General features: G+C 48.0%; 1 protein-coding gene across 1 annotated transcript in view; it reads left to right on the top strand.

Annotated features, from left to right (window-relative positions):
* LOC144686231 (SPRY domain-containing protein 3-like) overlaps window positions 1-27,719 on the top strand; it is a 1,189,784-nt gene that overhangs the window by 457,416 nt on the left and 704,649 nt on the right. The window lies entirely within an intron of this gene.

Here is a 27,719-nt window from a genome sequence, read left to right as displayed (position 1 = left end):
TCCTGTCACTCTCCATCCTCCTGTCACTCTACATACCTCTGTCACTCTCCATTCTACTGTCACTCTCCATTCCTCTGTCACTCTCCATTCCCCTGTCACTCTCCATTCTCCAGTCACTCTCCATTCTCCTGTCACTATCCATCTCTCTGTCACCCTCCATACCTCTGTCACTCTCCATTCTCCTGTCACTCACTATTCTCCTGTAACTCTCCATTCTCCTGTCACTCTCCATTCTCCTTTCACTCTCCATTCTCCTCTCATTCTCCAATCTCCTTGTCACTCTCCATTCTCCTTGTCACTCTCCATATCTCTGACACTCTCCATTCTCCTGTCAGTCTCCATTCTCCTGTCACTCTCCATAACTCTGTCACTCTCTGATCTCCTGTCACTCTCCATTCTCCTGTCACTCTCCATTCGCCTGTCACTCTCCATACCTCTGTCACTCTCCAATCTCCTGTCCCTCTCCATTCTCCTGTCATTCTACATTCTCCTGTCACTCTCCATATTTCTGTCACTCTCCATTCTCCTGTCACTCTCCATTCTCCTGCCCCTCTCCATTTCTTTGTCACTCTCCAGTCTCCTGTCACTCTCCATTCTCCTGTCACACTCCATTCTCCTGTCACTCTCCATTCTCCCTTCACACTCCATTCTCCTGTCACTCTCCATTCTCCTGTCACTCTCCATTCTCCTGTCACTCTCCATTCTCCTGTCACTCTCCATTCTCCTGTCACACCCCATTCTCCTGTCACTCTCCATTCTCCTGTCACTCTCCATTCTCCTGTCACACTCCATTCTCCTGTCACTCTCCAATCTCCTGTCACTCCCATTCTCCTGTCACTCTCCAATCTCCTGTCACTCTCCATTCTCCTGTCACTCCCATTCTCCTGTCACTCTCCATAATTCTGTCACTCTCCATTCTCCTGTCACTATCCATTCTCCTGTCACTCTCCATCCTCCTGTCACTCTACATACATCTGTCACTCTCCATTCTACTGTCACTCTCCATACCTCTGTCACTCTCCATTCCCCTGTCACTCTCCATTCTCCTGTCACTCTCCATTCTCCTGTCACTATCCATCTCTCTGTCAGCCTCCATACCTCTGTCACTCTCCATTCTCCTGTCACTCACTATTCTCCTGTAACTCTCCATTCTCATGTCACTCTCCATTCTCCTGTCACTCTCCATTCTACTGTCACTCTCCATACCTCTGTCACTCTCCATTCCCCTGTCACTCTCCATTCTCCTGTCACTCTCCATTCTCCTGTCACTATCCATCTCTCTGTCACCCTCCATACCTCTGTCACTCTCCATTCTCCTGTCACTCACTATTCTCCTGTAACTCTCCATTCTCATGTCACTTTCCATTCTCCTGTCACTCTCCATTCTCCTGTCAATCTCCATCTCTCTGTCACCCTCCATACCTCTGTCACTCTCCATTCTCCTGTCACTCTCCATTCTCCTGTCACGCTCCATTCTCCTGTCACTCCCCATTCTCCTGTCACTCTCCATTCTCCTCTCACTCTCCATTCTCCTGTCCATCTCCATTCTCCTGTCACTCTCCATTCTCCTGTCACTCTCCATTCTCCTGTCACTCTCCATTCTCCTCTCACTCTCCACTCTCATGTCACTCTCCATTCTACTGTCATTCTCCACTATCCTGTCACTCTCCATTCTCCTGTCACTCTACATTCTCCTGTCACTCTCCATTGTCCAGTCACTCCCCATGCATCTGTCACTCTCCATTCTCCTGTCACTCTCCATACCTCTGTCACTCTACATTCCTCTGTCACTCTCCATACCTCTGTCACTCTCCATTCTCCCATCACACTCGATTCTCCTGTCACTCTCCATTCTCCTGTCACTCTCCATTCTCCTGTCAATCGCCATACCTCTGTCACTCCCCATATCTCTGTAACTCTCCATACATCTGTCACTCTCCATTCTCCTCTTCCTCTCCATTCTCCTGTCACTCTCCATACCTCTGTCACTCTCCATATCTTAGTCATTCTTCAATTTCCTGTCACTCTCCAGATCTCAGTCTATCTCCATTCTCCTGTCACTCTCGAATCTCCTGACACTCTCCATTCTCCTGTCAATCTCCAATCTACTGTCACTCTCCATTCTCCTTTCACTCTACATACCTCGGTCACTCTCCATTCTCCTGTCACTCTCCATTCTCCTGTCACTCTCCATTCTCCTGTCACTATCCATCTCTCTGTCACCCTCCATACGTCTGTCACTCTCCATTCTCCTGTCACTCACTATTCTCCTGTAACTCTCCATTCTCCTGTCACTCTCCATTCTCCTTTCACTCTCCATTCTCCTCTCATTCTCCAATCTCCTTGTCACTCTCCATTCTCCTTGTCACTCTCCATATCTCTGACACTCTCCATTCTCCTGTCAGTCTCCATTCTCCTGTCACTCTCCATAATTCTGTCACTCTCTGATCTCCTGTCACTCTCCATTCTCCTGTCACTCTCCATTCGCCTGTCACTCTCCATACCTCTGTCACTCTCCAATCTCCTGTCCCTCTCCATTCTCCTGTCATTCTCCATTCTCCTGTCACTCTCCATATTTCTGTCACTCTCCATTCTCCTGTCACTCTCCATTCTCCTGCCCCTCTCCATTTCTTTGTCACTCTCCAGTCTCCTGTCACTCTCCATTCTCCTGTCACACTCCATTCTCCTGTCACTCTCCATTCTCCCTTCACACTCCATTCTCCTGTCACTCTCCATTCTCCTGTCACTCTCCATTCTCCTGTCACTCTCCATTCTCCTGTCACACTCCATTCCCCTGTCACACCCCATTCTCCTGTCACTCTCCATTCTCCTGTCACTCTCCATTCTCCTGTCACTCTCCATTCTCCTGTCACACTCCATTCTCCTGTCACTCTCCAAACTTCTGTCACGCTACATACGTCTTTCACTATCCAATTTCCTGTCACTCTCCATACCTCTGTCACTCTACATACGTCTCTCACTCTAAATTCTCCTATCACTCTCCATACTTCTGTCACTGCCCATACCTCTGTCACTCTCCATACCTCTGTCACTCTACATACCTCTGTCACGCTCCATTCTCCTGTCAATCTCCATTCTACTGACACTCTCCATTCTCCTGTGACTCTCCATTCTCCTGCCACTCTCCATTCTCCTGTCACTCCCCATGCGTCTGTCACTCTCCATTCTCCTGTCACTCTCCATACCCCTGTCACTCTCCATTTTCTTGTTACTCTACATACCTCTGTCACTCTCCATTCTACTGTCAATCTCTATTCTCCTGTCACTCTCCATTCTCCTGTCACTCTCCATTCTCCTGTCACTCTCCATATTCCTGTCACTCTCAATAACTCTGTCACTCTCCATTCTCCTGTCACTCTCAATACCTCTGTCACTCTCCATTCTCCTGTCACTCTCCATTCTCCTGTCACACTCCATTCTCCTGTCACTCTCCATACCTCTGTCACTCTGCATTCTCCTTTCACAATCCATTCTCCTGTCACTCTCCATACTTCTGTCACTCTACATACGTCTTTCACTATCCATTTTCCTGTCACTCTCCATACTTCTGTCACTCTACATTCGTCTCTCACTCTCAATTCTCCTGTCACTCTCCATACTTCTGTCACTCCCCATACCTCTGTCACTCTCCATACCTCTGTCACTCTACATACCTCTGTCACGCTCCATTCTCCTGTCAATCTCCATTCTACTGACACTCTCCATTCTCCTGTCACTCTCCATTCTCCTGTCACTCTCCATTCTCCTGTCACTCCCCATGCGTCTGTCACACTCCATTCTCCTGTCACTTTCCATAACTCTGTCATTCTCCATTCTCCTGTCACACTCCATTCTCCTGTCACACTCCATACCTTTGTCACTCTCCATTCTCTTGTCACTCTATATAGCTCTGGCACTCTACATACCTCTGTCACTCTCCATTCTCCTGTCACTCTCTATACCTCTGTCACTCTCCATTCTACTGTCACTCTCCATACTTCTGTCACTCCCCATACCTCTGTCACTCACCATACATCTGTCACTCCCGAAAGCTCTGTCACTCTAGATACTTCTGTAACTCCCCGTACCCCTGTCACTCTATATACGTCTTTCACTCTCCATTCTCCTGTCACTCTCCATACCTCTGTCACTCTCCATACCTCTGTCACTCTCCATACTTCTGTCACTCCCCCTAGCTCTGTCACTCTACATACGTCTGTCACTCTCCATTCTCCTGTCACTCTCCATTCCTCTGTCACTCTGCATACCTCTGTCACGCTCCATTCTCCTGTCAATCTCCATTCTCCTGTCACTCTCCATTCTCCTGTCAGTCTCCATTCTCCTGTCACTCTCCATATCTCTGTCACTCTCCATTCTCCTGTCACTCTCCATTCTACTGTCACTATCCATATCTCTGTCACTCTCCATTCTCCTGTCACTCTCCATTCTACTGTCACTATCCATATCTCTGTCACTCTCCATTCTCCTGTCACTCTCCATTCTCCTGTCACTCTCCATACCTCTGTCACTCTCCATACCCCTGTCACTCTCCATAACTCTGTCGCTCTCTATTCTCCTGTCACTCTCCATACCCCTGTCACTCTCCAATCTCCTATCAATCTCCATTCTCCTGTCACACTCGATTCTCCTGTCACTCACCATTCTCGAGTCGCTCTCCTTTCTCCTGTCAATCTCCATACCTCTGTCACTCCCCATACCTCTGTAAATCTCCATACATCTGTCACTCTCCATTCTCCTGTCACTCTCCATTCTCCTGTCAATCTCCATACCTCTGTCACTCTCCATACCTCTTTCACTCTCCATACCTCTGTCGCTCTCCATTCTACTGTCACTCTCCATACCCCTGTCAGTCTCCATGCTCCTGTCACTCTCCATTCTCCTGTCACTCTCCATTCTCCTGTCATTCTCCATTCTCCTGTCACACTCGATTCTCCTGTCAATCGCCATAACTCTGTCACTCCTCATACCTCTGTAACTCTCCATACATCTGTCTCTCTCCATTCTCCTCTTTCTCTCCATTCTCCTGTCACTCTCCATACCTCTGTCACTCTCCATACCTCTGTCACTCTCCATTCTGCTATCACTCTCCATACCTCTGTCACTCTCCGTACCTCTTTCACTCTCCATATCTGTGTCATTCTCCAATTTCCTGTCAGTCTCCATTCTCCTGTCACTCTCCATACCCCTGTCACTCTCAATATCTTTGTCATTCTCCAATTTCCTGTCACTCTCCATTCTCCTGTCACTCTCCAAACCTCTGTCAATCTCCGTACCTCTGTCACGCTCCATATCTTTGTCATTCTCCAATTTCCTTCACTATCCATTCTCCTGTCACTCTCCATTCTCCTGTCACTCTCCATTCTCCTGTCACTCTCCATACCTCTGTCAATCTCCAATCTCCTGTCACTCTCCATTCTCCTGTCACTCTCCATTCTCCTGTCACTCTCCATATCTCTGTTAATCTCCATTCTCCTGTCACTCTTCATTCTCCTGTCACTCTCCATACCTCTGTCACTCTCCATACCTCGGTCACTCTCCATTCTCCTGTCACTCTCCATTCTCCTGTCACTCTCCATACCTCTGTCACTCTCCATTCTCCTGTCACTCTCCATTCTCGTGTCACTCTCCATACCTCTGTCACTCTCCATTCTCCTGCCACTCTCCATTCTCCTGTAACACTCCATTCTCCTGTCACTCTCCATACCTCTGTCACTCTCCATAACTTTGTCACTCTCCATTCTCTTGTCACTCTATATAGCTCTGGCACTCTACATACCTCTGTCACTCTCCATACCTCTGTCACTCTCCAAATCTCTGTCACTCTCCATTCTCCTGTCAATCTCCATTCTCCTGTCACTCTCCATTCTACTGTCACTCTACATACTTCTGTCACTCTACATATGTCTGTCACTCTCCATTCTCCTGTCACTATCCATACCTCTGTCACTCCCAATAGCTCTGTCACTCTACATACGTCTGTCATTCTCCATTCTCCTGTCACTCTCCATTCCTCTGTCACTCTCCATACCTCTGTCACGCTCCATTCTCCTGTCAGTCTCCATTCTCCTGTCAGTCTCCATACCTCTGTCTTTCTCCATTCCTCTCTCGCTCTCCATTCTCCTGTCACTCTCCATACCCCTGTCACTCTCCATTCTCCTGTCACTCTCCATTCTCCTGTCGCTCTCCATTCTCCGGTCTCTCTCCATTCTCGATTCACTCTCCATTCTCCTGTCACTCTCCATACCTCTGTCACTCTCCATACCTCTGTCACTCTCCATTCTCCTATCACTCTCCATACCTCTGTCACTCTCCATATCTTTGTCATTCTACAATTTCCTGTCACTCTCCATTCTGCTATCACTCTCCATACCTCTGTCACTATCCATATCTTTGTCATTCTCCATTCTCCTGTCACTCTCCATTCTCCTCACACACTCCATTCTCCTGTCACTCTCCATACCCCTGTCACTCTCCATTCTCCTGTCACTCTCCATACCTCCGTCACTCTCCTTTCTCCATTCTCATATCACTCTCCATACCCCTGTCACTCTCCATACCTCTGTAACTCTCCATTCTCCTGTCACTCTCCATTCTCCTGTCACTCTCCATTCTCCTGTCACTCTCCATTCTCCTGTCACTCTCCATACCCCTGTCTCTCTCCATTCTCCTGTCACTCTCCATACCTCTGTCACTCTCCAATCACCTGTCACTCTCCAATCTCCTGTCACAATCCATTCTCCTGTCACTATCCATTCTCCTGTCACTCTCCATATCTCTGTCACTCTCCATACCTTTGTCACTCTCCAATCTCCTGTCACATTCCATTATCCTGTCACTCTCCATTCTCCTGTCAATCTCCATTCTCCTGTCACTCTACATAGTCCTGTCACTCTCCATATCTTTGTCACTCTCCATTCTCCTGACACTCTCCAAACCCCTGTCACTCTCCATTCTCCTGTCACTCTCCAGACCCCTGTCACTCTCCATTCTCCTGTCACTCTTCATACCCCTGTCACTCTCCATTCTCCTCTCACTCTCTGTTCTCCTGTCACTCTCCATTCTCCTCACACTCTCCATTCTCCTGTCACTCTCCATATCTCTGTCAAGCTCCATTCTCCTGTCACTCTCCATTCTCCTTTCACTCTCCATAGATCTGTCACTTTCCTTTCTCCATTCTCCTGTCACTCTCCATTCTCCTGTCACTCTCCATTCTCCTGTCACTCTCCATTCTCCTGTCACTCTCCATATCTCTGTCACTCGCCATTCTCCTGTCACTCTCCATACCTCTGTAACTCTCCAATCTCCAGTCACTCTCCATTCTCCTGTCACTCTCCATATCTCTGTCACTCTCCATCCCTCTGTCACTCTCCATTCTCCTGTCACACTCCATTCTCCTGTCACTCTTCATACCTCTGTCACTCTCCATTCTCCTGTCACTCTCCATTCTCCTGTCACTCTCCATATCTCTGTCACTCTCCATTCCCCTGTCACTCTCCATTCTACTGTCACTCTCTATATCTCTGTCACACTCCATTCCTCTGTTATTCTCCATTCTCCTGTCACTCTGCATTCTCCTGTCACTCTCCATACTTTTGTCACTCCGCATTGCTCTGTCACTCTACATACCTCTGTCACTCTCCATACCTCTGTCACTCTACATACCTCTGTCACTCTCCCTTCTCATGTCACTCTCCATACCTCTGTCACTCTACATACCTCTGTCAATCTCCATACCTCTCTCACTCTCCCTTCTTCTCTCACGCTCCATTCTCCTGTCGCTCTCCATTCTCCTGTCACTCTCCATTCTCCTGTCAATCTCCATTCTCCTGTCACTCTACCTTCTCCTGTCAGTCTACATTCTCCTGTCATTCTCCATACCTTTATCACTCTCCATAACTCTGTTACTCTCCATTCTCCTCTCACTCTCCATTCTCCTTTCACTCTCCATACCTCTGTCACTCTCCATACCTCTGTCGCTCTCCATTGTCCTGTTAGTCTCCATACCCCTGTGACTCTCCATTCTCCTGTCACTCTCCAAACCTCTGTCACTCTCCATTCTCCTGCCACTCTCCATTCTCCTGTAACACTCCATTCTCCTGTCACTCTCCATACCTCTGTCACTCTCCATACCTTTGTCACTCTCCATTCTTTTGTCACTCTATATAGCTCTGGCACTCTACATACCTCTGTCACTCTCCATACCTCTGTCACTCTCCAAACCTCTGTCACTCTCCATTCTCCTGTCAATCTCCATTCTCCTGTCACTCTCCATTCTCCTGTCACTCTCCATTCTCCTGTCACACTCCATATCTCTGTCACTCTCCATTCTACTGTCATTCTCCATTCTCCTGTCACTCTCCATACCTCTGTTACTCTCCATTCTCCTGCCACTCTCCATTCTCCTTACACTCTCCATACCTCTGTCACTCTCCATACCTCTGTCGCTCTCCATTGTGCTGTTACTCTCCATACCCCTGTGACTCTCCATTCTCCTGTCACTCTCCATTCTCCTGTCACTCTCCATAATCTCTGTCACTCTCCATCCCTCTGTCACTCTCCATTCTCCTGTCACACTCCATTCTCCTGTCACTCTCCATACCTCTGTCACTCTCCATTCTCCTGTCACTCTCCATTCTCCTGTCACTCTCCATATCTCTGTCACTCTCCATTCTCCTGTCACTCTCCATTCTCCTGTCACTCTCTATATCTCTGTCACACTCCATACCTCTGTTATTCTCCATTCTCCTGTCACTCCCCATACTTCTGTCACTCCGCATTGCTCTGTCACTCTACATAAATCTGTCACTCTCCATACCTCTGTCAGTCTACATACCTCTGTCACCCTCCATTCTCCAGTCACTCTCCATTCTCCTGTCACTCTCAATACCTCTTTCACTCTCCATTCTCCTGTCACTCTCCATTCTACTGTCACTCTCCATTCTCCTGTCAGTCTCCATTCGCCTGACACTCTCCATTCTCCTGTCACTCTCCATTCTCCTGTCACTCTCCATACCTCTGTCACTCTCCATACCCCTGTCACTCTCCATAACTCTGTCGCTCTCTATTCTCCTGTCACTCTCCATACCCCTGTCACTCTCCAATCTCCTATCAATCTCCATTCTCCTGTCACACTCGATTCTCCTGTCACTCACCATTCTCGAGTCGCTCTCCTTTCTCCTGTCAATCTCCATACCTCTGTCACTCCCCATACCTCTTTAAATCTCCATACATCTGTCACTCTCCATTCTCCTGTCACTCTCCATTCTCCTGTCAATCTCCATACCTCTGTCACTCTCCATACCTCTTTCACTCTCCATACCTCTGTCGCTCTCCATTCTACTGTCACTCTCCATACCCCTGTCAGTCTCCATGCTCCTGTCACTCTCCATTCTCCTGTCATTCTCCATTCTCCTGTCACACTCGATTCTCCTGTCAATCGCCATAACTCTGTCACTCCTCATACCTCTGTAACTCTCCATACATCTGTCTCTCTCCATTCTCCTCTTTCTCTCCATTCTCCTGTCACTCTCCATACCTCTGTCACTCTCCATACCTCTGTCACTCTCCATTCTGCTATCACTCTCCATACCTCTGTCACTCTCCGTACCTCTTTCACTCTCCATATCTGTGTCATTCTCCAATTTCCTGTCAGTCTCCATTCTCCTGTCACTCTCCATACCCCTGTCACTCTCAATATCTTTGTCATTCTCCAATTTCCTGTCACTCTCCATTCTCCTGTCACTCTCCAAACCTCTGTCAATCTCCGTACCTCTGTCACGCTCCATATCTTTGTCATTCTCCAATTTCCTTCACTATCCATTCTCCTGTCACTCTCCATTCTCCTGTCACTCTCCATTCTCCTGTCACTCTCCATACCTCTGTCAATCTCCAATCTCCTGTCACTCTCCATTCTCCTGTCACTCTCCATTCTCCTGTCACTCTCCATATCTCTGTTAATCTCCATTCTCCTGTCACTCTTCATTCTCCTGTCACTCACCATACCTCTGTCACTCTCCATACCTCGGTCACTCTCCATTCTCCTGTCACTCTCCATTCTCCTGTCACTCTCCATACCTCTGTCACTCTCCATTCTCCTGTCACTCTCCATTCTCGTGTCACTCTCCATACCTCTGTCACTCTCCATTCTCCTGCCACTCTCCATTCTCCTGTAACACTCCATTCTCCTGTCACTCTCCATACCTCTGTCACTCTCCATAACTTTGTCACTCTCCATTCTCTTGTCACTCTATATAGCTCTGGCACTCTACACACCTCTGTCACTCTCCATACCTCTGTCACTCTCCATATCTCTGTCACTCTCCATTCTCCTGTCAATCTCCATTCTCCTGTCACTCTCCATTCCACTGTCACTCTACATACTTCTGTCACTCCCCATACTTCTGTCACTCTACATATGTCTGTCACTCTCCATTCTCCTGTCACTCTCCATACCTCTGTCACTCCCAATAGCTCTGTCACTCTACATACATCTGTCACTCTCCATTCTCCTGTCACTCTCCATTCCTCTGTCACTCTCCATACCTCTGTCACGCTCCATTCTCCTGTCAATCTCCATTCTACTGTCACTCTCCATTCTCCTGTCAGTCTCCATTCTCCTGTCACTCTCCATACCTCTGTCTCTCTCCATTCATCTGTCGCTCTCCATTCTCCTGTCACTCTCCATACCCCTGTCACTCTCCATTCTCCTGTCACTCTCCATTCTCCTGTCGCTCTCCATTCTCCTGTCACTCTCCATTCTCGATTCACTCTCCATTCTCCTGTCACTCTCCATACCTCTGTCACTCTCCATACCTCTGTCACTCTCCATTCTCCTGTCACTCTCCATTCTCCTGTCGATCTCCATTCTCCTGTCACTCTCCATTCTCGATTCACTCTCCATTCTCCTGTCACTCTCCATACCTCTGTCACTCTCCATACCTCTGTCACTCTCCATTCTCCTATCACTCTCCATACCTCTGTCACTCTCCATATCTTTGTCATTCTCCAATTTCCTGTCACTCTCCATTCTCCTATCACTCTCCATACCTCTGTCACTATCCATATCTTTGTCATTCTCCATTCTCCTGTCACTCTCCATTCTCCTCACACACTCCATTCTCCTGTCACTCTCCATACCCCTGTCACTCTCCATTCTCCTGTCACTCTCCATACCTCCGTCACTCTCCTTTCTCCAATCTCATGTCACTCTCCATTACCCTGTCACTCTCCATACCTCTGTAACTCTCCATTCTCCTGTCACTCTCCATTCTCCTGTCACTCTCCATTCTCCTGTCATTCTCCATTCTCCTGTCACTCTCCATACCCCTGTCTCTCTCCATTCTCCTGTCACCCTCCATTCTCCTGTCACTCTCCATTCTCCTGTCACTCTCCATTCTCCAGTCAATATCCATTCTCTTGTCACTCTCCATACCTCTGTCACTCTCCAATCACCTGTCACTTTCCAATCTCCTGTCACAATCCATTCTCCTGTCACTATCCATTCTCCTGTCACTCTCCATATCTCTGTCACTCTCCATACCTTTGTCACTCTCCAATCTCCTGTCACACTCCATTCTCCTGTCACTCTCCATTCTACTGTCACTCTCCATTCTCCTGTCAGTCTCCATTCGCCTGACACTCTCCATTCTCCTGTCACTCTCCATTCTCCTGTCACTCTCCATACCTCTGTCACTCTCCATACCCCTGTCACTCTCCATAACTCTGTCGCTCTCTATTCTCCTGTCACTCTCCATACCCCTGTCACTCTCCAATCTCCTATCAATCTCCATTCTCCTGTCACACTCGATTCTCCTGTCACTCACCATTCTCGAGTCGCTCTCCTTTCTCCTGTCAATCTCCATACCTCTGTCACTCCCCATACCTCTTTAAATCTCCATACATCTGTCACTCTCCATTCTCCTGTCACTCTCCATTCTCCTGTCAATCTCCATACCTCTGTCACTCTCCATACCTCTTTCACTCTCCATACCTCTGTCGCTCTCCATTCTACTGTCACTCTCCATACCCCTGTCAGTCTCCATGCTCCTGTCACTCTCCATTCTCCTGTCACTCTCCATTCTCCTGTCATTCTCCATTCTCCTGTCACACTCGATTCTCCTGTCAATCGCCATAACTCTGTCACTCCTCATACCTCTGTAACTCTCCATACATCTGTCTCTCTCCATTCTCCTCTTTCTCTCCATTCTCCTGTCACTCTCCATACCTCTGTCACTCTCCATACCTCTGTCACTCTCCATTCTGCTATCACTCTCCATACCTCTGTCACTCTCCGTACCTCTTTCACTCTCCATATCTGTGTCATTCTCCAATTTCCTGTCAGTCTCCATTCTCCTGTCACTCTCCATACCCCTGTCACTCTCAATATCTTTGTCATTCTCCAATTTCCTGTCACTCTCCATTCTCCTGTCACTCTCCAAACCTCTGTCAATCTCCGTACCTCTGTCACGCTCCATATCTTTGTCATTCTCCAATTTCCTTCACTATCCATTCTCCTGTCACTCTCCATTCTCCTGTCACTCTCCATTCTCCTGTCACTCTCCATACCTCTGTCAATCTCCAATCTCCTGTCACTCTCCATTCTCCTGTCACTCTCCATTCTCCTGTCACTCTCCATATCTCTGTTAATCTCCATTCTCCTGTCACTCTTTATTCTCCTGTCACTCACCATACCTCTGTCACTCTCCATACCTCGGTCACTCTCCATTCTCCTGTCACTCTCCATTCTCCTGTCACTCTCCATACCTCTGTCACTCTCCATTCTCCTGTCACTCTCCATTCTCGTGTCACTCTCCATACCTCTGTCACTCTCCATTCTCCTGCCACTCTCCATTCTCCTGTAACACTCCATTCTCCTGTCACTCTCCATACCTCTGTCACTCTCCATAACTTTGTCACTCTCCATTCTCTTGTCACTCTATATAGCTCTGGCACTCTACACACCTCTGTCACTCTCCATACCTCTGTCACTCTCCATATCTCTGTCACTCTCCATTCTCCTGTCAATCTCCATTCTCCTGTCACTCTCCATTCCACTGTCACTCTACATACTTCTGTCACTCCCCATACTTCTGTCACTCTACATATGTCTGTCACTCTCCATTCTCCTTTCACTCTCCATACCTCTGTCACTCCCAATAGCTCTGTCACTCTACATACATCTGTCACTCTCCATTCTCCTGTCACTCTCCATTCCTCTGTCACTCTCCATACCTCTGTCACGCTCCATTCTCCTGTCAATCTCCATTCTACTGTCACTCTCCATTCTCCTGTCAGTCTCCATTCTCCTGTCACTCTCCATACCTCTGTCTCTCTCCATTCATCTGTCGCTCTCCATTCTCCTGTCACTCTCCATACCCCTGTCACTCTCCATTCTCCTGTCACTCTCCATTCTCCTGTCGCTCTCCATTCTCCTGTCACTCTCCATTCTCGATTCACTCTCCATTCTCCTGTCACTCTCCATACCTCTGTCACTCTCCATACCTCTGTCACTCTCCATTCTCCTGTCACTCTCCATTCTCCTGTCGATCTCCATTCTCCTGTCACTCTCCATTCTCGATTCACTCTCCATTCTCCTGTCACTCTCCATACCTCTGTCACTCTCCATACCTCTGTCACTCTCCATTCTCCTATCACTCTCCATACCTCTGTCACTCTCCATATCTTTGTCATTCTCCAATTTCCTGTCACTCTCCATTCTCCTATCACTCTCCATACCTCTGTCACTATCCATATCTTTGTCATTCTCCATTCTCCTGTCACTCTCCATTCTCCTCACACACTCCATTCTCCTGTCACTCTCCATACCCCTGTCACTCTCCATTCTCCTGTCACTCTCCATACCTCCGTCACTCTCCTTTCTCCATTCTCATGTCACTCTCCATTACCCTGTCACTCTCCATACCTCTGTAACTCTCCATTCTCCTGTCACTCTCCATTCTCCTGTCACTCTCCATTCTCCTGTCATTCTCCATTCTCCTGTCACTCTCCATACCCCTGTCTCTCTCCATTCTCCTGTCACCCTCCATTCTCCTGTCACTCTCCATTCTCCTGTCACTCTCCATTCTCCAGTCAATATCCATTCTCTTGTCACTCTCCATACCTCTGTCACTCTCCATTCTACTGTCACTCTCCATTCTCCTGTCAGTCTCCATTCGCCTGACACTCTCCATTCTCCTGTCACTCTCCATTCTCCTGTCACTCTCCATACCTCTGTCACTCTCCATACCCCTGTCACTCTCCATAACTCTGTCGCTCTCTATTCTCCTGTCACTCTCCATACCCCTGTCACTCTCCAATCTCCTATCAATCTCCATTCTCCTGTCACACTCGATTCTCCTGTCACTCACCATTCTCGAGTCGCTCTCCTTTCTCCTGTCAATCTCCATACCTCTGTCACTCCCCATACCTCTTTAAATCTCCATACATCTGTCACTCTCCATTCTCCTGTCACTCTCCATTCTCCTGTCAATCTCCATACCTCTGTCACTCTCCATACCTCTTTCACTCTCCATACCTCTGTCGCTCTCCATTCTACTGTCACTCTCCATACCCCTGTCAGTCTCCATGCTCCTGTCACTCTCCATTCTCCTGTCACTCTCCATTCTCCTGTCATTCTCCATTCTCCTGTCACACTCGATTCTCCTGTCAATCGCCATAACTCTGTCACTCCTCATACCTCTGTAACTCTCCATACATCTGTCTCTCTCCATTCTCCTCTTTCTCTCCATTCTCCTGTCACTCTCCATACCTCTGTCACTCTCCATACCTCTGTCACTCTCCATTCTGCTATCACTCTCCATACCTCTGTCACTCTCCGTACCTCTTTCACTCTCCATATCTGTGTCATTCTCCAATTTCCTGTCAGTCTCCATTCTCCTGTCACTCTCCATACCCCTGTCACTCTCAATATCTTTGTCATTCTCCAATTTCCTGTCACTCTCCATTCTCCTGTCACTCTCCAAACCTCTGTCAATCTCCGTACCTCTGTCACGCTCCATATCTTTGTCATTCTCCAATTTCCTTCACTATCCATTCTCCTGTCACTCTCCATTCTCCTGTCACTCTCCATTCTCCTGTCACTCTCCATACCTCTGTCAATCTCCAATCTCCTGTCACTCTCCATTCTCCTGTCACTCTCCATTCTCCTGTCACTCTCCATATCTCTGTTAATCTCCATTCTCCTGTCACTCTTCATTCTCCTGTCACTCACCATACCTCTGTCACTCTCCATACCTCGGTCACTCTCCATTCTCCTGTCACTCTCCATTCTCCTGTCACTCTCCATACCTCTGTCACTCTCCATTCTCCTGTCACTCTCCATTCTCGTGTCACTCTCCATACCTCTGTCACTCTCCATTCTCCTGCCACTCTCCATTCTCCTGTAACACTCCATTCTCCTGTCACTCTCCATACCTCTGTCACTCTCCATAACTTTGTCACTCTCCATTCTCTTGTCACTCTATATAGCTCTGGCACTCTACACACCTCTGTCACTCTCCATACCTCTGTCACTCTCCATATCTCTGTCACTCTCCATTCTCCTGTCAATCTCCATTCTCCTGTCACTCTCCATTCCACTGTCACTCTACATACTTCTGTCACTCCCCATACTTCTGTCACTCTACATATGTCTGTCACTCTCCATTCTCCTGTCACTCTCCATACCTCTGTCACTCCCAATAGCTCTGTCACTCTACATACATCTGTCACTCTCCATTCTCCTGTCACTCTCCATTCCTCTGTCACTCTCCATACCTCTGTCACGCTCCATTCTCCTGTCAATCTCCATTCTACTGTCACTCTCCATTCTCCTGTCAGTCTCCATTCTCCTGTCACTCTCCATACCTCTGTCTCTCTCCATTCATCTGTCGCTCTCCATTCTCCTGTCACTCTCCATACCCCTGTCACTCTCCATTCTCCTGTCACTCTCCATTCTCCTGTCGCTCTCCATTCTCCTGTCACTCTCCATTCTCGATTCACTCTCCATTCTCCTGTCACTCTCCATACCTCTGTCACTCTCCATACCTCTGTCACTCTCCATTCTCCTGTCACTCTCCATTCTCCTGTCGATCTCCATTCTCCTGTCACTCTCCATTCTCGATTCACTCTCCATTCTCCTGTCACTCTCCATACCTCTGTCACTCTCCATACCTCTGTCACTCTCCATTCTCCTATCACTCTCCATACCTCTGTCACTCTCCATATCTTTGTCATTCTCCAATTTCCTGTCACTCTCCATTCTCCTATCACTCTCCATACCTCTGTCACTATCCATATCTTTGTCATTCTCCATTCTCCTGTCACTCTCCATTCTCCTCACACACTCCATTCTCCTGTCACTCTCCATACCCCTGTCACTCTCCATTCTCCTGTCACTCTCCATACCTCCGTCACTCTCCTTTCTCCATTCTCATGTCACTCTCCATTACCCTGTCACTCTCCATACCTCTGTAACTCTCCATTCTCCTGTCACTCTCCATTCTCCTGTCACTCTCCATTCTCCTGTCATTCTCCATTCTCCTGTCACTCTCCATACCCCTGTCTCTCTCCATTCTCCTGTCACCCTCCATTCTCCTGTCACTCTCCATTCTCCTGTCACTCTCCATTCTCCAGTCAATATCCATTCTCTTGTCACTCTCCATACCTCTGTCACTCTCCAATCACCTGTCACTTTCCAATCTCCTGTCACAATCCATTCTCCTGTCACTATCCATTCTCCTGTCACTCTCCATATCTCTGTCACTCTCCATACCTTTGTCACTCTCCAATCTCCTGTCACACTCCATTCTCCTGTCACTCTCCATTCTCCTGTCAATCTCCATTCTCCTGTCACTCTCCATAGTCCTGTCACTCTCCATATCTTTGTCACTCTCCATTCTCCTGACACTCTCCATACCCCTGTCACTCTCCATTCTCCTGTCACTCTCCATACCCCTGCCACTCTCCATTCTCCTGTCACTCTTCATACCCCTGTCACTCTCCATTTTCCTCTCACTCTCTGTTCTCCTGTCACTCTCCATTCTCCTGTCACTCTCCATATCTCTGTCACTCTCCATTCTCCTGTCACTCTCCATTCTCCTTTCACTCTCCATAGCTCTCTCACTCTCCTTTCTCCATTCTCCTGTCACTCTCCATTCTCCTGTCACTCTCCATTCTCCTGTCACTCTCCATTCTCCTGTCACTCTCCATATCTCTGTCACTCGCCATTCTCCTGTCAGTCTCCATACCTCTGTCACTCTCCAATCTCCAGTCACTCTCCATTCTCCTGTCACTCTCCATATCTCTGTCACTCTCCATCCCTCTGTCACTCTCCCTTCTCCTGTCACACTCCATTCTCCTGTCACTCTCCATACCTCTGTCACTCTCCATTCTCCTGTCACTCTCCATTCTCCTGTCACTCTCCATATCTCTGTAACTCTCCATTCCCCTGTCACTCTCCATTCTCCTGTCACTCTCTATATCTCTGTCACACTCCATTCCTCTGTTATTCTCCATTCTCCAGTCACTCTGCATTCTCCTGTCACTCTCCATACTTTTGTCACTCCGCATTGCTCTGTCACTCTACATACCTCTGTCACTCTCCATACCTCTGTCACTCTAAATACCTCTGTCACTCTCCCTTCTCATGTCACTCTCCATACCTCTGTCACTCTACATACCTCTGTCAATCTCCATACCTCTCTCACTCTCCCTTCTTCTCTCACGCTCCATTCTCCTGTCAATCTCCATTCTCCTGTCACTCTCCATTCTCCTGTCACTCTCCATTCTCCTGTCAATCTCCATTCTCCTGTCATTCTCCCTTCTCCTGTCATTCTACATTCTCCTGTCACTCTCCATACCTTTATCACTCTCCATAACTCTGTTACTCTCCATTCTCCTCTCACTCTCCATTCTCCTTTCACTCTCCATACCTCTGTCACTCTCCATACCTCTGTCGCTCTCCATTGTCCTGTTAGTCTCCATACCCCTGTGACTCTCCATTCTCCTCTCACTCTCCATTCTCCTGTCACTCTCCAAACCTCTGTCACTCTCCATTCTCCTGCCACTCTCCATTCTCCTGTCACACTCCATTCTCCTGTCACTCTCCATACCTCTGTCACTCTCCATACCTTTGTCACTCTCCATTCTCTTGTCACTCTATATATTTCTGGCTCTCTACATACCTCTGTCACTCTCCATACCTCTGTCACTCTCCAAACCTCTGTCACTCTCCATTCTCCTGTCAATCTCCATTCTCCTGTCACTCTCCATTCTCCTGTCACTATCCATTCTCCTGTCACTCTCCATATCTCTGTCACTCTCCATTCTACTGTCATTCTCCATTCTCCTGTCACTCTCCATACCTCTGTTACTCTCCATTCTCCTGTCACTCTCCATTCTCCTTTCACTCTCCATACCTCTGTCACTCTCCATACCTCTGTCGCTCTCCATTGTCCTGTTACTCTCCATACCCCTGTGACTCTCCATTCTCCTGTCACTCTCCATTCTCCTGTCACTCTCCATATCTCTGTCACTCTCCATCCCTCTGTCACTCTCCATTCTCCTGTCACTCTCCATATCTCTGTCACTCTCCATTCTCCTGTCACTCTCCATTCTCCTGTCACTCTCTATAACTCTGTCACACTCCATACCTCTGTTATTCTCCATTCTCATGTCACTGCCCATACTTCTGTCACTCCGCATTGCTCTGTCACTCTACATACCTCTGTCACTCTCCATACCTCTCTCACTCTACATACCTCAGTCACTCTCCCTTCTCCTGTCACTCTCCATACCTCTGTCACTCTACATACCTCTGTCACTCTCCATACCTCTGTCACTCACCCTTCTCCTGTCACGCTACATTCTCCTGTCAATCTCCATTCTCCTGTCACTCTCCATACCTCTGTCTCTCTCCATTCATCTGTCGCTCTCCATTCTCCTGTCACTCTCCATACCCCTGTCACTCTCCATTCTCCTGTCACTCTCCATTCTCCTGTCGCTCTCCATTCTCCTGTCACTCTCCATTCTCGATTCACTCTCCATTCTCCTGTCACTCTCCATACCTCTGTCACTCTCCATACCTCTGTCACTCTCCATTCTCCTGTCACTCTCCATTCTCCTGTCGATCTCCATTCTCCTGTCACTCTCCATTCTCGATTCACTCTCCATTCTCCTGTCACTCTCCATACCTCTGTCACTCTCCATACCTCTGTCACTCTCCATTCTCCTATCACTCTCCATACCTCTGTCACTCTCCATATCTTTGTCATTCTCCAATTTCCTGTCACTCTCCATTCTCCTATCACTCTCCATACCTCTGTCACTATCCATATCTTTGTCATTCTCCATTCTCCTGTCACTCTCCATTCTCCTCACACACTCCATTCTCCTGTCACTCTCCATACCCCTGTCACTCTCCATTCTCCTGTCACTCTCCATACCTCCGTCACTCTCCTTTCTCCATTCTCATGTCACTCTCCATTACCCTGTCACTCTCCATACCTCTGTAACTCTCCATTCTCCTGTCACTCTCCATTCTCCTGTCACTCTCCATTCTCCTGTCATTCTCCATTCTCCTGTCACTCTCCATACCCCTGTCTCTCTCCATTCTCCTGTCACCCTCCATTCTCCTGTCACTCTCCATTCTCCTGTCACTCTCCATTCTCCAGTCAATATCCATTCTCTTGTCACTCTCCATACCTCTGTCACTCTCCATTCTACTGTCACTCTCCATTCTCCTGTCAGTCTCCATTCGCCTGACACTCTCCATTCTCCTGTCACTCTCCATTCTCCTGTCACTCTCCATACCTCTGTCACTCTCCATACCCCTGTCACTCTCCATAACTCTGTCGCTCTCTATTCTCCTGTCACTCTCCATACCCCTGTCACTCTCCAATCTCCTATCAATCTCCATTCTCCTGTCACACTCGATTCTCCTGTCACTCACCATTCTCGAGTCGCTCTCCTTTCTCCTGTCAATCTCCATACCTCTGTCACTCCCCATACCTCTTTAAATCTCCATACATCTGTCACTCTCCATTCTCCTGTCACTCTCCATTCTCCTGTCAATCTCCATACCTCTGTCACTCTCCATACCTCTTTCACTCTCCATACCTCTGTCGCTCTCCATTCTACTGTCACTCTCCATACCCCTGTCAGTCTCCATGCTCCTGTCACTCTCCATTCTCCTGTCACTCTCCATTCTCCTGTCATTCTCCATTCTCCTGTCACACTCGATTCTCCTGTCAATCGCCATAACTCTGTCACTCCTCATACCTCTGTAACTCTCCATACATCTGTCTCTCTCCATTCTCCTCTTTCTCTCCATTCTCCTGTCACTCTCCATACCTCTGTCACTCTCCATACCTCTGTCACTCTCCATTCTGCTATCACTCTCCATACCTCTGTCACTCTCCGTACCTCTTTCACTCTCCATATCTGTGTCATTCTCCAATTTCCTGTCAGTCTCCATTCTCCTGTCACTCTCCATACCCCTGTCACTCTCAATATCTTTGTCATTCTCCAATTTCCTGTCACTCTCCATTCTCCTGTCACTCTCCAAACCTCTGTCAATCTCCGTACCTCTGTCACGCTCCATATCTTTGTCATTCTCCAATTTCCTTCACTATCCATTCTCCTGTCACTCTCCATTCTCCTGTCACTCTCCATTCTCCTGTCACTCTCCATACCTCTGTCAATCTCCAATCTCCTGTCACTCTCCATTCTCCTGTCACTCTCCATTCTCCTGTCACTCTCCATATCTCTGTTAATCTCCATTCTCCTGTCACTCTTCATTCTCCTGTCACTCACCATACCTCTGTCACTCTCCATACCTCGGTCACTCTCCATTCTCCTGTCACTCTCCATTCTCCTGTCACTCTCCATACCTCTGTCACTCTCCATTCTCCTGTCACTCTCCATTCTCGTGTCACTCTCCATACCTCTGTCACTCTCCATTCTCCTGCCACTCTCCATTCTCCTGTAACACTCCATTCTCCTGTCACTCTCCATACCTCTGTCACTCTCCATAACTTTGTCACTCTCCATTCTCTTGTCACTCTATATAGCTCTGGCACTCTACACACCTCTGTCACTCTCCATACCTCTGTCACTCTCCATATCTCTGTCACTCTCCATTCTCCTGTCAATCTCCATTCTCCTGTCACTCTCCATTCCACTGTCACTCTACATACTTCTGTCACTCCCCATACTTCTGTCACTCTACATATGTCTGTCACTCTCCATTCTCCTGTCACTCTCCATACCTCTGTCACTCCCAATAGCTCTGTCACTCTACATACATCTGTCACTCTCCATTCTCCTGTCACTCTCCATTCCTCTGTCACTCTCCATACCTCTGTCACGCTCCATTCTCCTGTCAATCTCCATTCTACTGTCACTCTCCATTCTCCTGTCAGTCTCCATTCTCCTGTCACTCTCCATACCTCTGTCTCTCTCCATTCATCTGTCGCTCTCCATTCTCCTGTCACTCTCCATACCCCTGTCACTCTCCATTCTCCTGTCACTCTCCATTCTCCTGTCGCTCTCCATTCTCCTGTCACTCTCCATTCTCGATTCACTCTCCATTCTCCTGTCACTCTCCATACCTCTGTCACTCTCCATACCTCTGTCACTCTCCATTCTCCTGTCACTCTCCATTCTCCTGTCGATCTCCATTCTCCTGTCACTCTCCATTCTCGATTCACTCTCCATTCTCCTGTCACTCTCCATACCTCTGTCACTCTCCATACCTCTGTCACTCTCCATTCTCCTATCACTCTCCATACCTCTGTCACTCTCCATATCTTTGTCATTCTCCAATTTCCTGTCACTCTCCATTCTCCTATCACTCTCCATACCTCTGTCACTATCCATATCTTTGTCATTCTCCATTCTCCTGTCACTCTCCATTCTCCTCACACACTCCATTCTCCTGTCACTCTCCATACCCCTGTCACTCTCCATTCTCCTGTCACTCTCCATACCTCCGTCACTCTCCTTTCTCCAATCTCATGTCACTCTCCATTACCCTGTCACTCTCCATACCTCTGTAACTCTCCATTCTCCTGTCACTCTCCATTCTCCTGTCACTCTCCATTCTCCTGTCATTCTCCATTCTCCTGTCACTCTCCATACCCCTGTCTCTCTCCATTCTCCTGTCACCCTCCATTCTCCTGTCACTCTCCATTCTCCTGTCACTCTCCATTCTCCAGTCAATATCCATTCTCTTGTCACTCTCCATACCTCTGTCACTCTCCAATCACCTGTCACTTTCCAATCTCCTGTCACAATCCATTCTCCTGTCACTATCCATTCTCCTGTCACTCTCCATATCTCTGTCACTCTCCATACCTTTGTCACTCTCCAATCTCCTGTCACACTCCATTCTCCTGTCACTCTCCATTCTCCTGTCAATCTCCATTCTCCTGTCACTCTCCATAGTCCTGTCACTCTCCATATCTTTGTCACTCTCCATTCTCCTGACACTCTCCATACCCCTGTCACTCTCCATTCTCCTGTCACTCTCCATACCCCTGCCACTCTCCATTCTCCTGTCACTCTTCATACCCCTGTCACTCTCCATTTTCCTCTCACTCTCTGTTCTCCTGTCACTCTCCATTCTCCTGTCACTCTCCATATCTCTGTCACTCTCCATTCTCCTGTCACTCTCCATTCTCCTTTCACTCTCCATAGCTCTCTCACTCTCCTTTCTCCATTCTCCTGTCACTCTCCATTCTCCTGTCACTCTCCATTCTCCTGTCACTCTCCATTCTCCTGTCACTCTCCATATCTCTGTCACTCGCCATTCTCCTGTCAGTCTCCATACCTCTGTCACTCTCCAATCTCCAGTCACTCTCCATTCTCCTGTCACTCTCCATATCTCTGTCACTCTCCATCCCTCTGTCACTCTCCATTCTCCTGTCACACTCCATTCTCCTGTCACTCTCCATACCTCTGTCACTCTCCATTCTCCTGTCACTCTCCATTCTCCTGTCACTCTCCATATCTCTGTAACTCTCCATTCCCCTGTCACTCTCCATTCTCCTGTCACTCTCTATATCTCTGTCACACTCCATTCCTCTGTTATTCTCCATTCTCCAGTCACTCTGCATTCTCCTGTCACTCTCCATACTTTTGTCACTCCGCATTGCTCTGTCACTCTACATACCTCTGTCACTCTCCATACCTCTGTCACTCTACATACCTCTGTCACTCTCCCTTCTCATGTCACTCTCCATACCTCTGTCACTCTACATACCTCTGTCAATCTCCATACCTCTCTCACTCTCCCTTCTTCTCTCACGCTCCATTCTCCTGTCAATCTCCATTCTCCTGTCACTCTCCATTCTCCTGTCACTCTCCATTCTCCTGTCAATCTCCATTCTCCTGTCATTCTCCCTTCTCCTGTCATTCTACATTCTCCTGTCACTCTCCATACCTTTATCACTCTCCATAACTCTGTTACTCTCCATTCTCCTCTCACTCTCCATTCTCCTTTCACTCTCCATACCTCTGTCACTCTCCATACCTCTGTCGCTCTCCATTGTCCTGTTAGTCTCCATACCCCTGTGACTCTCCATTCTCCTCTCACTCTCCATTCTCCTGTCACTCTCCAAACCTCTGTCACTCTCCATTCTCCTGCCACTCTCCATTCTCCTGTCACACTCCATTCTCCTGTCACTCTCCATACCTCTGTCACTCTCCATACCTTTGTCACTCTCCATTCTCTTGTCACTCTATATATTTCTGGCTCTCTACATACCTCTGTCACTCTCCATACCTCTGTCACTCTCCAAACCTCTGTCACTCTCCATTCTCCTGTCAATCTCCATTCTCCTGTCACTCTCCATTCTCCTGTCACTATCCATTCTCCTGTCACTCTCCATATCTCTGTCACTCTCCATTCTACTGTCATTCTCCATTCTCCTGTCACTCTCCATACCTCTGTTACTCTCCATTCTCCTGTCACTCTCCATTCTCCTTTCACTCTCCATACCTCTGTCACTCTCCATACCTCTGTCGCTCTCCATTGTCCTGTTACTCTCCATACCCCTGTGACTCTCCATTCTCCTGTCACTCTCCATTCTCCTGTCACTCTCCATATCTCTGTCACTCTCCATCCCTCTGTCACTCTCCATTCTCCTGTCACACTCCATTCTCCTGTCACTCTCCATTCTCCTGTCACTCTCCATATCTCTGTCACTCTCCATTCTCCTGTCACTCTCCATTCTCCTGTCACTCTCTATAACTCTGTCACACTCCATACCTCTGTTATTCTCCATTCTCATGTCACTGCCCATACTTCTGTCACTCCGCATTGCTCTGTCACTCTACATACCTCTGTCACTCTCCATACCTCTCTCACTCTACATACCTCAGTCACTCTCCCTTCTCCTGTCACTCTCCATACCTCTGTCACTCTACATACCTCTGTCACTCTCCATACCTCTGTCACTCACCCTTCTCCTGTCACGCTACATTCTCCTGTCAATCTCCATTCTCCTGTCACTCTCCATTCTCCTGTCACTCTCCATTCTCCTGTCAATCTCCATTCTCCTGTCAATCTGCATTCTCCTGTCAGTCTCCATTCTCCTGTCACTCTCCATACCATTGTCACTCTCCATTCTACTGTCATTCTCCATTCTCCTGTCACTCTCCATATCTCTGTCACTCTCCATTCTCCTGTCACTCTCCATTCTCCTGTCACTCTCTATATCTCTGTCACACTCCATACCTCTGTTATTCTCCATTCTCCTGTCACTCCCCATACTTCTGTCACTCCGCATTGCTCTGTCACTCTACATAGCTCTGTCACTCTCCATACCTCTGTCACTCTACATACCTCTGTCACTCTCCATACCTCTGTCACTCTCCCTTCTCCTTTCACGCTCCATTCTCCTGTCAGTCTCCATTCTCCTCTCACTCTCCATTCTCCTGTCACTCTCCATTCTCCTGTCAATCTCCATTATGCTGTCACTCTCCTTTCTCCTGTCAGTCTCCATTCACCTGTCACTCTCCATACCTTTGTCACTCTCCATTCTACTGTCATTCTCCATTCTCCTGTCACTCTCCATACCTCTGTTACTCTCCATTCTCCTGTCACTCTCCATTCTCCTTTCACTCTCCATACCTCTGTCACTCTCCATACCTCTGTCGCTCTCCATACCTCCGTCATGCTCCATTCTGCTGTCAACCTCCATTCTCCTGTCGCTCTCCATTCTCCTGTCAGTCCCCATTGTCCTGTCACTCTCCATTCTGCTGTGAGTCTCCATATCTCAGTCACTCTCCATTCTCCTGTCTCTCTCCATTCTCCAGTCAATCTCCATTCTCCTTTCATTCTACATACCTCTGTCACTCTCCATACCTCTATCACTCTCCAATCTCCTGTCACACACCATTCTCCTGACACTCTCTATTCTCCTGTCACTCTCCATATGTCTGTCACTCTCCATACCATTGTCACTCTCCAATCTCCTGTCACACTCCATTCTCCTGTCAATCTCCATTCTCCAGTCACTCTCCATACCTCTGTCACTCTCCATTCTCCTGTCACTGTCCATTCTTCTGTCATTCCCCATTTCTCTGTCACTCTCCATGCCTCTGTCACTCTACATAGGTCTGTCACTCTCCATACCTATGTCACTCTCAATACCTCTGTCAGTCTCCATTCTCCTGTCACTCTCCATACCTCTGTCACTCTCCATACCTCCCTCATGCTCCATTCTCCTCTCAATCTCCATTCTCCTGTCTCTCTCCATTCTCCTGTCAGTCTCCATTCTCCTGTCACTCTCCATTCTCCTGTCAATCTCCATTCTCCTGTCTCTCTCCATTCTCCTGTCAGTCTCCATTCTCCTGTCACTCTCCATTCTCCTGTCACTCTCCATACCTCTGTCACTGTCCATACCTCCGTCATGCTCCATTCGCCTGTCAATCTCCATTCTCCTGTCGCTCTCCATTCTCCTGTCAGTCTCCATTGTCCTGTTACTCTCCATATCTCAGTCACTCTCCATACCTCTGTCACTCTCCAATCTCCTGTCACACTCCATTCCCCTGTCACTATCCATTCTCCTGTCACTCTCCATTCTCCTGTCAATCTCCATTCTCCTGTCACTCTTCATTCTCTTTTCACTCTACATACCTCTGTCACTCTCCAATCTCCTGTAACTCTCCATTTTCCTGTCACTCTCCAATCTCCTGTCACTCTCCATTTTCCTGTCACACTCCATTCTCCTGTCACTATCCATTTTCCTGTCACTCTCCATTCTCCTGTCACTCTCCATATCTCTGTCACTCTCCATATCTCTGTCACTCTCCATACCTCTATCACTCTCCAATCTCCTGTCATACTCCATACCTCTGTCACTCTCCATTCTCCTGTCAATCTCCATTCTCCGGTCTCTCTCCATACCTCTGTCACTCTCCATTCTCCTGTCATTCTCCAATCTCCTGTCACTCTCCATTCTCCTGTCACTCTCCATATCTCTGTCACTCTCCATCCCTCTGTCACTCTCCATTCTCCTGTCACACTCAATTCTCCTGTCACTCTCCATAGCACTGTCACTCTCCATTCTCCTGTCACTCTCCATTCTCCTGTCACTCTCCATTCTCCTGTCACTCTCTATATCTCTGTCACACTCCATACCTCTGTTATTCTCCATTCTCCTGTCACTCTGCATTCTCCTGTCACTCTCCATACTTCTGTCACTCCGCATAGCTCTGTCACTCTCCATACCTCTGTCACTCTCCATACCTCTGTCACTCTATATACCTCTGTCCCTCTCCCTTCTCCTGTCACGCTCCATTCTCCTGTCAGTCTCCATTCAACTGTCAATCTCCATTCTCCTTTCAGTCTCCATTCTCCTGTCACTCTCCATACCTCTGTTACTCTCCATTCTCCTCTCACTCTCCATTCTCCTTTCACTCTCCATACCTCTGTCACTCTCCATACCTCCATCATGCTCCATTCTCCCGTCAACCTCCATTCTCCTGTCAGTCTCCATTGTCCTGTCACTCTCCATTCTCCTGTCAGTCTCCATATCTCAGTCACTCTCCATTCTCCTGTCACACACCATTCTCCTGTCACTCTCCACTCTCCTGTCACTCTCCATTTCTCTGTCACTCTCCATACCTTTGTCACTCTCCATTCTCCTGTCACACTCCATTCTCCTGTCACTCTCCATTCTCCTGTCAATCTCCATTCTCCTGTCACTCTCCATACCTCTGTCAATCTCCATTCTCCTGTCACTCTCCATTCTCTTGTCACTCTCCATTCTCCTGTCACTCTCCATTCTTCTTTCATTCCCCATTCCTCTGTCACTCTCCATGCCTCTGTCACTCTACATAGGTCTGTCACTCGCCATACCTCTGTCACTCTCCATACCTCTGTCACTCTCCATTCTCCTGTCACTCTGCATTCTCCTGTCACTCTCCATTCTCCTGTCACTCTCCATACCTCTGTCACTCTCCATTCTCCTGTCAATCTCCATTCTCCTGTCACTCTTCATTCTCTTATCACTATACATACCTCTGTCACTCTCCAATCTCCTGTCACTCGCCATTTTCCTGTCACTCTTCAATCTCCTGTCACTCTCCATTTTCCTGTCACACTCCATTCTCCTGTCACTATCCATTCTCCTGTCACTCTCCATTCTCCTGTCACTCTCCATATCTCTGTCACTCTCCATATCTCTGTCACT

This window comes from Cetorhinus maximus, chromosome 11, assembly GCF_964194155.1.
Source record: "Cetorhinus maximus chromosome 11, sCetMax3.hap1.1, whole genome shotgun sequence".
Classification (NCBI taxonomy): Eukaryota; Metazoa; Chordata; class Chondrichthyes; order Lamniformes; family Cetorhinidae; genus Cetorhinus; species Cetorhinus maximus.
The sequence above is the reverse complement of the archived record's forward strand: the minus strand, read 5'-3'. Positions and strand labels throughout refer to the sequence as shown.